Here is a 15,144-nt window from a genome sequence, read left to right as displayed (position 1 = left end):
CATGTATGGTGTACCTGTAAAAAAAAAAGTACTCACATTTTGTGTGAAACTAGGAGTGTTGTAAAAAACATCTGGTTATACCAAAAATGAGCCACGAAAGGCACCATTTTCTTCAGTTAATACTTTGAGGTAGGGGTTATAGTACTGATATTTATGGGTCATAGTTTGGTTGATATATTGCATATGGTGTTTTTAAACATAAACGTTAACATGGTCGCCTATGGGATTTTATTTGGTATAGTCATACTTAATAAGCATGCCATGGCATGGCCTGGTAAACATGGCAAAGTCCTAAGGCTATTCTGACAACATAGTGATGGTGGGTTCCCAAGAATCATGGTCAAACTGTCTAAAACTCATGTTGTTGTGACTTTTTGCAACTTACAGGAAACAATTCTACCAACTTTTTATTATTGTGGTGCTCTAGTGGTGTCGATAAACAAATAAATGTTAACTTTTTTATTATGGTGGGGTTGTTTGATTTACTATTTGTTTTTTTAAATTTAATTTAATTTTTTTATAATTATTAATTTATTTGTTTTGATACAACATGGTTATTACTCAATAAATTTATTAATTACATTTGTTAAAATGTTTTGTTATACAAAAAGGTTAACTATTTTGTTAGTTCTAAACATAATTCATAAGATAGACATAGTTTTTCCCATTCCAACCAGTGGTAGTTTGCCATTCTATCTGTGAGCAAATGAATCCAACCTTGCTGCTAAACAGTGATATTGTCATCAGTGGCATAATGGTTAAACCATCGTCCTCAAGGCTGGTAGCTAGTGGGTTTGCTTCATGGTATCAGCTTCTTCCATTAGTGGTTGAACTGGCTCAGTGGGAATGTCCACTATATTGACTTCTCCTTCTGTAACCATTAACTCATGTCCTAGACCGCTCAGATAGCAGAGGTGTGTGCACAAGGCAGCATGCTTAAATCTTAACTGGACATAAGCAAAAGTAAAGTTTGTTTTGTTTATTGACACCATTATTACACATTAGCTATTGGATTTCAAACATTTGGTAATTTTGACATGTATCTTAGAGAGGAAACCCGCTACATGTTTCCATTAGTAGCACATGATCATTTATATGCACCATCACACAGATAGGACAGCACATACCATGGTCGTTGATATATCAGTCGTGGTGCACTGACTGGAACAAGAAATAGCACAATGGGTCCACTAACAGAGATCCTCAACCAACTGCACATCAGGTGAGTGTTTTACCACTGGGCTACATTCCGCCCCTGGACATGAGCACCGACTAAATAAATGGTGATAATAGTCACTTCTGTAGCGTTTTTGGTGGCACCACCTCTCTAAAAATCCAATAGCCAGTGATTAACCAATTTACCCGAGGTGTTATTAATCCGACTTTTTCCAGGAAAGATGCAACAGTGAGCACCTACTAACCTAAACACAGTGTTATAGATTTGCTTCCATTAGTTTCAAGTCAAATTATCACTAACATATCTGGGATGTAATTTGATTTGAGATGTGAATATTAACTTCAGACAGCATTGATGTTTGACTAACCAGATTAACGTAACCTTCAAGGACACTGGTGTCTGTTGGCTTCTAAAAATATCTTGAAACCACTTTGTTAGACATCATGTCCACGTTATGTCTCTTGGTATTCAGTAATTAATATACGTACATATAGCCATGGAAATAGTATAATGAAAGTGATGTTGATTTTTGGTGAAAGAAATAATTTTTGCAAAAAAAAATTAGATAACTTTATTTATGGGTTTCCTTAAAATATTTACTAGTACATGTATATGATTATCAGAAACTGATACATGATTATTATATTGAAGATTGTAGTTCAAGGATGGGGGGGCTTAAAAAGTCAATGCAACCACAGCATAGATCAGGTTTATAGTCATAAAAATGCGGGGCGGGATGTAGCCCAGTGATAAAGCGTTCACTTGATGCGCGGTCGGTCTAGGATCAATCCCCTTCGGTGGACCCATTGAGCTATTTCTTGTTCCAGCCAGTGCTCCACAATTGGTGTAACAAAGGCTGTGGTATGTGCTATCCTGTCTGTGGGATGATGCATATATAAAAGATCCCTTGCTGCTAATCAAAAAGAGTAGCCCATGAAGTGGCGACAGCGGGTTTCCTCTCTCAATATCTGTGTAGTCCTTAACCATATGTCTGATGCCATATAACCATAAATAAAATGTGTTGTGTGCGTTGTTAAATAAAACATTTCCTTCCTTCATTCATAAAAATGCTGTTTTGATTTACTGTTTTGTAAGTACTTTAATAACAATTTGTTTTAGGCTCGTCTCACTGCAAAATAGAAAAACAAGATATATAAGTGGGGGTTTTCTGGTAGTTGTGTCATCACATTTAGTTCGGTTAGGTTTTTCTGGTAGTTGTGTCATCACATTTAGCTCGGTTAGGTTTTTGTGTTTAGCTCCGTTTCTCACAAACTTTAAATGCTACATCAGTAAAACTTGGGTAGTTGTTTTTGATATGAGACATTTAACTCAATATAATTCAGTCCCCATAAGTGGCCCATTGAGATATTTTTCATTCCAACAAGTGTCCAAGGTAGTGTATATAAGAACACATGTCTTCTATGGTTGTAATCAAAATGAATTATCTATATGGGAAAACAGCAATTACTACAGCCATTGATTACGTGGTAATAATGCTCAAAGCATAACCCTGGGTTAGTCTAATAATTCCCTTTTAATTATATTTGCCCAAATACACAATGAACTTTAGAACTGATTATGTATGTTTTCAGTTAGTATTTGTACTGATTCAGTGATTGGTTTTGAACATTTCTGTCAACCACTGGTTAATCTAACTAACATTTGGAATACCGGTCCTTGATGTGTGTGCCCAGGACAACATGATTTAACCCTAAACCGATCTAAAGATTGAAAAGACCAATCTTTCCAAGGTCAAGCACAAAAGTACATTAAAATAAATAAATAATAACAAATAATTATATAAATGATACCTTGGAATTATTGTTTTATTTTGGATTTTTATGCCAATGTTTTGTTTTGTTTCAATTTGTTAACATTTGTTTGTCTAGGCAGTTGTCACATTTGCAGTCAGACAGTTGTTTGCTTTTGTTTGCAGGTTGTCGCATTGGTGGTCAGATGAGTGAGATGGTGCAGAATTCCAGCAGCACTAACCACACAGTCGTTGGACAGCAGACGTCCTCTCCAGTAATACGTGCATCAACATCGGCCAGGCACACTCTACAAACACCGTCATCAGACCAAGACGCTTTCATAGTTACCACTGCATCAATGATACAAAGTGAAATCTCACAGCAGATGGCAGATTTACAACACGGATTGGAGTATTCGCAGCATGCTGCCAGCCACTCTGATCAAACATCGGGGCAGAGTCGGCACACAACAAAATATTCTCTCTCGGCATCGGCGCAATCTGAGCTTACTTCGGAACATTCCCAGCATCGTGTGATGTCTTCAACAGAAACCTTTGTTTCATCTCCATTTCCCGTTACAGAACAAAGCACAGTGACAAGTCATTTGGAAACACAGATGGCAAATGGTTTGAGTTCTCAAACAATTGTAACAAATACTGGAAGTTCTCTGAGGGAGATGAAAGAAGAGAAATCCACACACTGGTCATCATCCCATACTACTATTCCAATCATAGACCATCTGTTAACATCATTTAGTCAAAGTACCATCAAAGCAGTTAAATCAGAAACGGACCAAATATCTACATCATTTAGCCAAAGTCAAAGTGATTTCAAAACAGGTAAAACAGAAACAGTGGGCCAATCTTCATCTTCAGTTAGTCACCATCTGGACTCAAGTCAAAGTGTCCTAAAGGTTACTGAAACAAGAACAGCAAAAACAGTGGACTTCACATCCTTCCACAAAACTGAAATATCTACCAATGTTCCTACAGAAGGATCAGTGACAAATCAGGTTACTCACAGCATCCAGTCGTCACTTCATCAACAGGTTCAAATGTCACAATCCAGCATAACAGCTTACAGTATCAATGAAACACCATCTCTTCCTACAGCTAGAGGAGATTCTGTAGCATCTAGTAAAACAGAAGAAATCTTTTCTTCATCCAGTGAAGACTTCCGGCAGTCCAGCATCTCACCAAGTGTTAGCCACATCACAAATGTGACTGCAAATCCGACTCAAAGCTTTCCCAGCAGTACAGTCCAGGCAAGTGATTTCAAAGAAACATCTCGTTTAAACGCAACAGCCATTATAACTTCTCCGTCTACTGAATCTCTTAACAGAGAATCTGTATCATCATCTGGTGTGTTTATAGTGTATTCCACCAACAGTCATTTAGAGATGGCATCGTTTTCTCACCACAGTACCGCATTGTATGAAAATTCCACCATTTTAATTAATGCACCAGCTGCTGGTACAGGTAAACTGCCAGCCAGTGCTTCTAGCAGATACGATGTTAGCAGAACGTTACTGTCAGAAACTGGTGAATTGAGCACTCAATTGTTGGAAACATCCATCCACAAATTTACAACACATAGCAAAGTGCATGTTGCAGATAGCCACAAATCTGAACTTATTATGAGTTCTTTATCAAGTACTGAAGCTAATGTATTCAATTCGAGTTACAGAATGCATCCTGAAGCCACAGAAACACTTTCTCTGTACAGTCAAAGTGTCATTCATACTGTTTCATTCCTTATAAAGGTACCTCACACAGAAAAAGACATTAGCACAATATTTTCGACTGGTACACAAGAATTTGTTATTAGTCCAAGTAGTGTAGATTTAGGACTCATGTCTTCTTCCATGTTACACAAAAATATCACTCCCACCTCAGTGTACCAGTCTGAAAACACCAGTCTTGTTTCTCAAACATCGGATAAATCTGTTCTCTTCACTGTTGACATAGAAAAAATGTCTTCAGTTTACAACATGACAACAACAACACAAAAGATACTAGAAATAAGAGATGTCCGTTTTTTGTTTAAATTCCATGGTGACTGCCATGTTATTCAAAATAACTCTTTACTGTTTAATGAATTTCTCTTGGGGTTAATAGACCTTTTGTCCAAGACATTGACTCTTGAAAAATCAATGATTAATTTGGATAAGTTTTCTTGTAGACCATTAAAGATTTATGCTACTCTTATGAAAGTATCTCACCACAATGTGACTAAAGTTTTAACAAATATGATTGAAAAGAATATGTTTGTTGTAAAGATCAATCTCCAAGGTAATGTAGTCACATTTGATGCAGTGTATATGGAAGAGGTTGCACTTCTCAAAGATAATCCCAGGATTTTCGATTTGCCAGATGAGGGACTGGACAAAGTTGACATCATTGTTATCATCGTGGCATGCTGCATATGTGGCATTCTACTTAGCATTGGTGGCATTCTCTGCATCAAGGAATGCTACAGAAGAAAATATGCTCAGTCCTTCGATTTAATGGAAGTTCCACATGTTAATCTGAAGCTGGAAGATTTCACTCTGACACGGATACCACGAGCCAAAGCTGTGTACAATGAGGATAATGTCACCATGCAGTCCTATACGGACAGTTACGGACAGCATGTTGCCAGGGGAGCTGAAGACCCGTCCAAAAGTAACAACGGTCTGCACATCCGCATGAATGAAAACACCGACGGAATTGTGATAGGAGTGGTTGGAACGTCAAAGAAAAATGGACACAGCAATGGTAAAAAAGCCAAATGGCGTAGCTCAGCATTGTCAGAGAACAGCACGGTTGCCAACCCTTCCATGGAGAACCTGCTGCCCAGCAGTAGTGACAGTCACACAACGGACGGGGCCAGCAACCCAGTGTTTATTGATGATGAATGTCCTTCGTGTTCTAATGACAGTGTCTCAAAAAGCAGCTAAATGTACTTGGCTAATGTACATAATATGAATGGAACATAAACAGTACTTCAGTGTTGTAACGTTGGATATATATTTTATATTGCCATAAAGAAAAGCCAGCTTATAGCTATTGTTTGCCAAATTGCTAAATTTTCAAATGAAAGTGAATTTGGTGATGAAATATAATAAAGTGTGTTTTCTAGCATGTTTTAACATGGTGCAGCACCATGTCTCAAAAGTCTAGCGCCATCTTGCCCTAATCAGCACACCATTAATGCCATTCTATCCTGAAAATAAACAAGCCTTTAATTAATACTAAACTGGTCTTTATAAAACACCCAGAAAATGCCCAGCAATACATATTATTTACAATTTCACAACTAATCAGAAAATGATAATCTACTACTGCCTATATACTAGTAGTATATGGAACAACAGCATGTGATGCTGGTTTATTTGTATTTATTTATTTACAAAATTAAAAAATGCCCTGAATATGGTGAAAATGCCCTCAAAATCTATCATGCCTTGTTTTTAGGGAAAACACTATTAAAATAAATACTAACATGCCAAAAATTATTTATTTTGTTACATTTTATTTAACTACAAAATATATTTGGTACTTAATATTTTAAGACAAAAAAGTTGTAATGAATGGAAATGCAATTTTAAGCCTAAATTATTTTGGTTATACATGTAATATTATTTTATTTTTGATGGACAGTGTTGGATTGTTTTGTTTGTTTGAATAACTTTTATTAAGTCATAAAACTAAATAAATTTTATAAACAGTTTTGGAAAATATATTGAAAACACCCACACCAGCATTACTGAATTAGTTAAAAATATTTTAAAGGTATTATGGGTTTTTTAAATACTCATACAAGATAAAACATTTGTTATTTTTAAAACTGTATTATAAATTGTTTATACCATTTTAATGTGCAGTGTATTAGAATACTTTATTCACAAAAACCAAATTTGATGTTTTTATAAAAGCATATGACAAAACTTGCAAAACAATAGACCAAATGATTTCTAAAAAAAATTAAATACCGCCTAACACCACTGTTTAATTTCTTACCCCATGCTTATTCCATAATAAAATATGAATTGAAATGTGGTTGTAATTATAGAATTATATGTTACATTATTTTTCTATAGATGTGTATATATTCACTATATATAAAAGGTGTATAATGTACATATGTAATTCATTTAAAAAACAAAAATATTTCTATGTATTCACAGATAGCAATACACTGCAGAGCTTATTATATTGATAATTGCCACTGCTGTGCATATTTATTACTGCATTTTCATTTCACAGTATTAAAGTTGTTTGTCCTACCTACAGTGAAAGTTGTGGAGGTAAAGTTAACCTGTACACAGATGTTCCTGAAATCACCAAGACATTTTTCAATTTATGTTTTGGATAAGAATTTGTGTCTAACTACTACATCAACCACATTTCATACACTTATCCACTGTAAATAAAGGCACTGGTATATCACTGGCCTCAGTGGTGTAGTCGTTAAACCATCAGACATAAGGCTGGTAGGTACAGGCAGTGCTGGATTTATAAGGGAGCAAAGGGGGCAATTGCCCCAGGCCCCCCTGCCAGAGGGCCCCCCTCCCCCCCGACTAAGGACTTCCTTTATAAAAAAAATTAAAAATTATAAAATTAGTTCATTTTTTTTTATTTGTGATGTAATTTAATTTCTGTTGAGGGGCCCCCAAACTTGAAGTGCTCTGGGCCCCTGCCCCAGGCTCCCCAAGATCTAAATCCGGCTCTGGGTACAGGGTTTGCAGACACCCCCACCCCCCCCCCACACTACTGATACCAGTTGGGCTGCATGTGCTCCCTTGCACTTGACAGCGCAGGCGGTCCCCTCTTCCACCTACCCCAACCCTTTTCCTGTTCTGGATGGAGGAGCTGGCCAAGGCCAACACCTGTGCCCAAGACAGGCGTGCACTACAAAAGCTTGCTCTGAATGTGCACGTAAAATCCTATTACCTGACCTGACCAGGGTTTGCAGCCCAGTACCGGCTCCCATCCAGAGCAAGTTTTAACAACTCAATGGGGTAGATATAAAACCACTACACAGACTTCTCTGTCAGTAACCACTAACCCAATGTCCTGGACAGACGGCCCAGATAGCTGAGGTATGTGCCCAAGAGAGCGTGCTTGAACCTTAATTGGGAATAAGAACTAAAATAAGTTGAAATGAATGAATGAATCACAAATGACATCTGTAAAGAAACATCAACATAATGGTCATGTGACATATGTACTATACCATAATGTATTTGTTAGTCTCAGATAGGTACAAAGTAAACAGGAAGAAAGGAAATGTTTTATTTGAGGATGCACTCATTTTATTTATGGTTATATGACGTCAGACATATGGTTATGGATCACACAGATATTGAGAGAGGAAACCCGCTGTCGCCACTTCATGCACTATTCTTTTCAATTAGCAGCAAGGAAGCTTTTATATCCACCATCCCACAGACAGGATAGTACATATCACGGCCTTTGTTACACCAGTTGTGGAGCACTGTCTGGAACGAGAAATAGCTCCAAAATAAATAGTGCCATAACTATGTCAACATGCTATAAAGTTTGTTTGCAGCACAATTCCAAACTTACAGTAACTTTAACTGAAAGTAATATACTGTACTATATGTTTTTGCCACATAGAGATTAAAAGCTGTATTTGTCATGCTATTTTGATTGTAGATATTACTGGTATATCGTTATGGTTGTAAATATTTAGCACAGCCAAATCTCAACGTTTGTAAATATGTACATATTGTCAACTCTCTTTATAATAGTATTTATTATAAGAGAAAACTCAGGAGCTGTCAGAATGTTGCTGGGAACAATTGTGCATCATTGTAAAAATATTCATTTGCTTGGAACTACATGTATAACCTGTACACATCAACCTGTACTACATCAACCAAACTTCAACATCAACATCTACACATTTTTTTCTTGGACAGATTCTTTGTGTACCTTAAAAACTGTGTCCATGATAGATGTGCTTCAACCTTAAATAGTAGATATGGAGAAATTAAAATGGATGCACCAATGAAAGCACTTCAATGTGATATCAACAGTTATTTCCAGTTGTAAATACAACATTACACTTTAAAAAAGTTATGTCACACTACATACAATAACTGTTAGCATGTGTTACCATATGTTGTGTGTGTGTGTGTGTGTGTGTGTGTGTGTGTGTGTGTGTGTGTGTGTGTGTGTGTGTGTGTGAGTGATTGGAATCCCCCTGCTTCAATTGAAGCAAAAGAAAAAAAAATTCTAAGGTAGCATGACTTGCCTCCTAAAACATCGCTGACCACAGAACAGAACCCTTCCCCCTGCACAGATTCCTGCACAAATATTTTTTCACCTATATATTAATAAACAATAATAATAATAATAATAAATAATAATAATAATAGACTGAACAATAATTAGTGTCAGGCTTTTTTTCTAGGTTCCAAAACTTTTAGGGGACTTTATAATCAGTGACAGAAAAAGGTTCACTTGGATTCTAATTGTATGTATCTGATATATTAAACAGACACATGACATAAGAAGCAGTTAACATTTTCATGAATATGAAATATCAACATTTTCTAATGAAGACTTTTAGGGAAGTTAAACAGAATACTTAATGGATATGCTTTGTTAACTTGTGAAAATGTTAATAACTGTATATGGTTCCCAGGGATGGATGCAGAGTTTTTCTAGGGAGGGGGCACCTCCTGTATTCACTTGATTTTTTTTTTGGGGGGGGGGGGGGGGCACTTTGAATTTCAGAGAGGGGGTGCACAACCCCAGCACTCTCCTCTTGGATCTGTACCTTGCATCTAAGTTGTTAGCAAATGATGTAAAGTGCCAGTTGTATCATAACTGTTTATGGCAGTTGCACACCAAATTGTTTTATCATGTTAACAGCTGGTAGGTTGGGTTGGCTTTTATTTATGTTGTGTAATCTACTAATTATTTAAAAAACATCAAATTAGGTGTGTCAAGGACATTAGTTGGTTTGGTTGTATAAAGATTGTATATTGCTAGCAATGGCTGGTACATTGTGTTAATGGCTGGTACATTGTTGTAATGTGTTGAACACAGTTATGTAATATATTGTTCATTCATAAATATGATATGTGTGTGGAATATTTTTTTGTTGTCTATGATTCTGAAATTATTGCATTAAAAATTCCCACAGACCTTCAAAGATTTTGTGTTTTATTTTAGTGACATTTCACATGTTAAAGTGACATTCCTGACTTAATAAATCAATGTGCTCTAGTGGTGTCATTAAACAAAACAAACTATGCTTCATAGGCTTCAGAAGATGGCAGCAACTGGGGGGGGGGGGGCACTTATTAAATGTGAGATCATATTGTGGCCCCCCAGGTTCAGAGTTGGGGGGAGCAGTGCCCCCCACCCCCTATTTCCGACACCTATGTACTTTAGCTTTAACATGTTTCTGGCTAATATAGTATTTATTAAAATTACACATTAATTAAATTGTGTTTGTGGTCATTATGTTTGTAATGCTCAAACTGGAGTTTCTTCCTGGTATTTTTTGTTTCATCTTTATGAAATTAATAGTTAGTTTTGTTTAATGTCACCACTAGAGAACATGGAATGTCAAACATTTGATAATTTTGACATATAGTCTTAGAAAGGAAACCTACTACATTTGTCCATTAGTAGCAAGGGGTCTTTTATATGCACCATTCCATTGACAGGATAGCACATACCACAGCCTTTGATATACATGTACTAGTTGTGGTACACTAGCTGGAATGAGAAATAGCCCAATGCAGGCACGGCGGAGCAGAAGGTGCTTTAGCCCACCCCATTAATTCTGAATCAAAAATATTGGTAGTAAATCAGAAATGAATTTTACTTGTATAATGCAGGAAATTGCATTTCAGGACATCTAGTTTTCATATATTTACACAGGAGCGTACTCCCAAACTTTACTTTGCGCCCTCAATCTGTCAGCCCCCGATGTCTACTTGCTTCCACCGTGCCTGCAATGCGCCCACTGACGGGGATCGATACCAGACCGACCGCGCATCAAGCGAGCACTTTACCACTGGGCTACGTGTTGCCCCAAGGTAAGATATAGGTATTATGGTACTTTTCTGGTTGTGCTGCCAACAGCATCAATGTTTGTGTTTAGCTCAACTGTTATAGTTTCACATTTAGATTCTCACAAACTACAAGTCCTACATCAGTGAAGCTTGGTTATAGTTACATCTACGAATATTCATCTCGATGCATGTTTTAAAAAAAAGAAGTAATTTATTAAATTGAAATTTTACTTTTTTTCTCTCTTTTTTTAATCTTTATTAAAAAATCTAATTTTAAATGGGGTTTTTTAAGATTCATCGAGATGAATATCTATAGACACAGCTAATGGTATCACTGAATATGTTTATGGTAGGCAAGAAATTTAATTCCATGGAATTCCTTTTTGAAAGGGACGAGACATAGCCCAGTGGTAAAGCTTGATGTGCAGTCAGTTTGGAATCGATCCCCGTCGGTGGGCCCATTAGGCTATTTCTCATTCCAGCCAGTGCACCACAACTTGTATATCAAAGGCCGTGGTATGTACTACCCTGTCTGTGGGATGGTGCACATAAAAGAACCCTTGCTGCCAATCGAAAAGAGTAGCCCATGAAGTGGCAACAGCGGGTTTCCTCTCTCTATTTGTGTGGTCCTTAACCATACCTCTGACACCATATAACTGTAAATAAAATGTATTAAGTGCATCGTTAAATAAAACATTTCTTTTTTTTTCCTTACTGAGTACAAAATTGTTCAAAGGTAAAATTCATCAGTTTGAGCTACTATAGTTGACAGGATGACAAGAAACATATTAAATAAAAAGACAATAATATTCAAGAAAAAAATTGCTATAATTATTAAATATGTAATTTTAATACTTGAAAAGCTCCATTAATGAGAAACGTGTTACGGTCAAGAATATGTCTCAAAAACATATTAATAACGAAGTCAATATATTTTGCCTCATATGGAGAGTCATATTCCACATTTGTGTTTTGTTTTTGTTTTTCAAATATATATTATACATGTGTACTAATACTGATATGATGTCATCCATTTCTAGGTATTACCGGTAGTTGGAAAATCCAAATTCATTTCTATCAACGTTAAAGCTTTTCCTGTTTTAAGAGATGGAGGATTTTCAGATTTCTTCAAAGTAAGATACCAGAATACCACCTGGCGAAGTTCTTTATGAAAAATCAATAGAGAATATGATTTTTCTCACAGCTTATAACACAACTGAGCCAATGGCTTATGTTACTTATTCCCATCACCTTTTGTTCATCAACTGTCATTCACTTTGTAAATCTCTTCTATTTTACTCTTGCTTGTTAATAGTACATGTATTACCGGTAATATTAGGGAGGCTGCAATTTCCCACATACAGGAAGGTGTATATGTGAGCCTAAAAGGAAGGAATATTCGTTGAACAATACCTCAATACATTTTAAACTACGGCTAATTGGTGTATAACATATGGTTATTTTAACATTTGGTGGACAGACGAGAAGAAACCTGCTGTACCCAAAGATGTATTTGAGTATTTGGCGCCCCTAGGCCACTAATATTATGGACCCCTGTCCCCTTCCCACACACGTCTAAAACCATAATTCATATACCATGTAGTTAGCTAGATCAGTGAATTTAATTTAAAAATTTAAAGTTTGTTTTGTTTAACGACACCACTAGAGCACATTGATTAATTAATCATCAGCTATTGGATGTCAAACATTTGGTTATACTAACATTTATTCATCAGAGGAAACCCGGTACATTTTTCCAACAGTAGCAAGGGATCTTTTATATGCATTTTCCCACAGACAGGACAACACATACCATGGCCTCTGACCAGTTGTGGTTCACTGGTTGGAATTGAAAAAAAAATCAGTTGAATGGATCCACCGAGGTGGTTCGATCCTGTGACACCTGAAGTGGGCACTCAACTGACTGAGCTAAATCCAACCCCCTGGTTAGTGTAATAAAGACCATGAGATGTACATATAAATGATCCCTTATTACTAAGCAAAACGTGTAGCTTATGGAGTGGCAGCAGAGTGTTGTCTCTCTAATTATCTTTGTTGTTCCTAACGGTTAGTAACCCTATACATTTGATGCCACATAATCAATGTACAATCAGTATCTTTGATTAACTAGGCAGGGTCGTACCCTCTGAGGGGCAGGGTGGGGCACTTGCCCCCCAAAGAATCTCACTTTTTTTTTCTTTTTGTTTACTTTAGAAAATAGCATACACATCTCAGGGTTTAATTTGTATAGTATTTGTTTATAAGAAGTAGTGCTCCCCCACTAGGATTTTAATCAGGGTACGGCCCTGCTGGGTCCCGTTTCATGAAGTGATCTTAACTCTAAGATCACCTTGAGTGCATGACTACCTAATGCAAGTAAGGTGATCTTAGTGCTAAGATCGCTTCATGGCATGGGGCCCTGGACTGATTGAAAATTATTATATTACCATAACCTGTTTTATTACTTGTATCTATAATGTACAAACACAACAATTACCTGATTCTCAAAAAAACTGTAAAAAAATTGAACAATAGAACTATAAAAACACATTTATTCAATAAAAAATTTCAATATAAAAAAGTTCAGTTAAAAGCATTATAATAATAAAATCATAGAAAGTTAGTAAAATATATAGATTCTAAGATCAAATAATGATTCAAGTTAATGCTGCAAAGTTAAAAGTTTAAACATAGTGAAATAAAAAACAGTACTGCATATCATATTGTGAACTACAGTCAAACTTCGATCACCCCACCTTTGATCTCTCGATCTGAGGCGACGGCCCCGGCTAAGTTGCTATACAAACTAGTAATAACGACCTTCGAAAAATTGAACTCTCTACCTAATTCTGTATTTTATTTAAAGAACCTCCAACAACCGTGACAATACCCAATTTTGTTGGCACTAGGATTAAACAATAGTTTTCATCACTAACAACAAAATCTTTTAGTTAGAACACAGTATTGGCTTTGGTTAAATTTGATAGAAAAAGTAAAGTTTATTTTGTTTAACAACACCACTAGAGTCTTAGAGAAAAACCCGCTGTTGGTCTAGAATTGATCCCTGTCGGTGGGCCCCATGACATTGTTTATATTGGGCTATTTCTTGTTCTAGCCAGTGCACCACAACTGGTATATGAAAAGTGTGGTATGTGCTATCCTGTCTGTGAGATCTAGTGCCACTGTGTCTTGTATTTGAAACATATGGGTACTTCTAAAACTAAGTATTACACTGTTGTAAAAAAAAACCCCACCCAAAAACAAAACATCTGGGTTAATACTTTGAGGAAGGTGCTGTAGTACTGATATTTATGGGTCATTGTCAAGCCCGTTGCCAGGATTTTTGAAGGGGGGTTCTTTTTGGTATTAAAAGGGCACTTGCGAGCACATTGTCGGTTTCAGCGTGGTTCAGAGTGGCAGGACATGACGGGGGGGGGGGGGGGGGGGCTCTAGCCTAGTTTGAAAGGGCACTTCAGAAAAAGGGGGGTTCGTTCGAACCCTACGAACACCCCTGGCTACGCGCTTGATTGTTTCGTTGATATATTAATAATTACATATACATTGTACATATATGTTATGTGACCTCAATGTTCCTATAAATATACTGGCCAGAATGAGTCATTGACGATATCTTTATCGACTCAGTTGTAACAGATTTTGTGTTCAAGCAGCACGCTATAATAATATACCGTGCATTTTAGATTTTGTTTTATAATCCAGACGAAATAAAGTAAACAAACAAACCCAACATATCACCGAAACGTATGACGGCATTACCAATCGTTGAGGTTTAAGTGTAAACCAGTTAGTGATGTAATGGACTTGTAGCTGGCAGGTACTGAGTTTGTATCCCAGTACCAGCTCCCATAGGCGTACAGACTCCCATTTTTGTTTTGCGTTAACCTATTTTTGTGACAAAGGTTGCGTATTCAGTGTATGTGTGAGGGGTTGTGGACAACTGCCCCAAGTTCAGCCAGAAAACGTTTTGCTAACGTTCGAGAACTATTTTCTTGGTTTCCGACGTGACCATTTGGTTTACCGTGAAGCGCATAAACCAGTCTAGCGGACGTTTTTCTGCTCGGTCCTGCAGAATTCAGCCCTAGATACCACCTTGCATACATAAGCAACAGTTACCATATTATATATACTGTCTGCATAACGTACTATGATCGCTAGAA

Source organism: Gigantopelta aegis, chromosome 6 (assembly GCF_016097555.1).
Source record: "Gigantopelta aegis isolate Gae_Host chromosome 6, Gae_host_genome, whole genome shotgun sequence".
NCBI classification, from domain to species: Eukaryota; Metazoa; Mollusca; class Gastropoda; order Neomphalida; family Peltospiridae; genus Gigantopelta; species Gigantopelta aegis.
The sequence above is the reverse complement of the archived record's forward strand: the minus strand, read 5'-3'. Positions refer to the sequence as shown.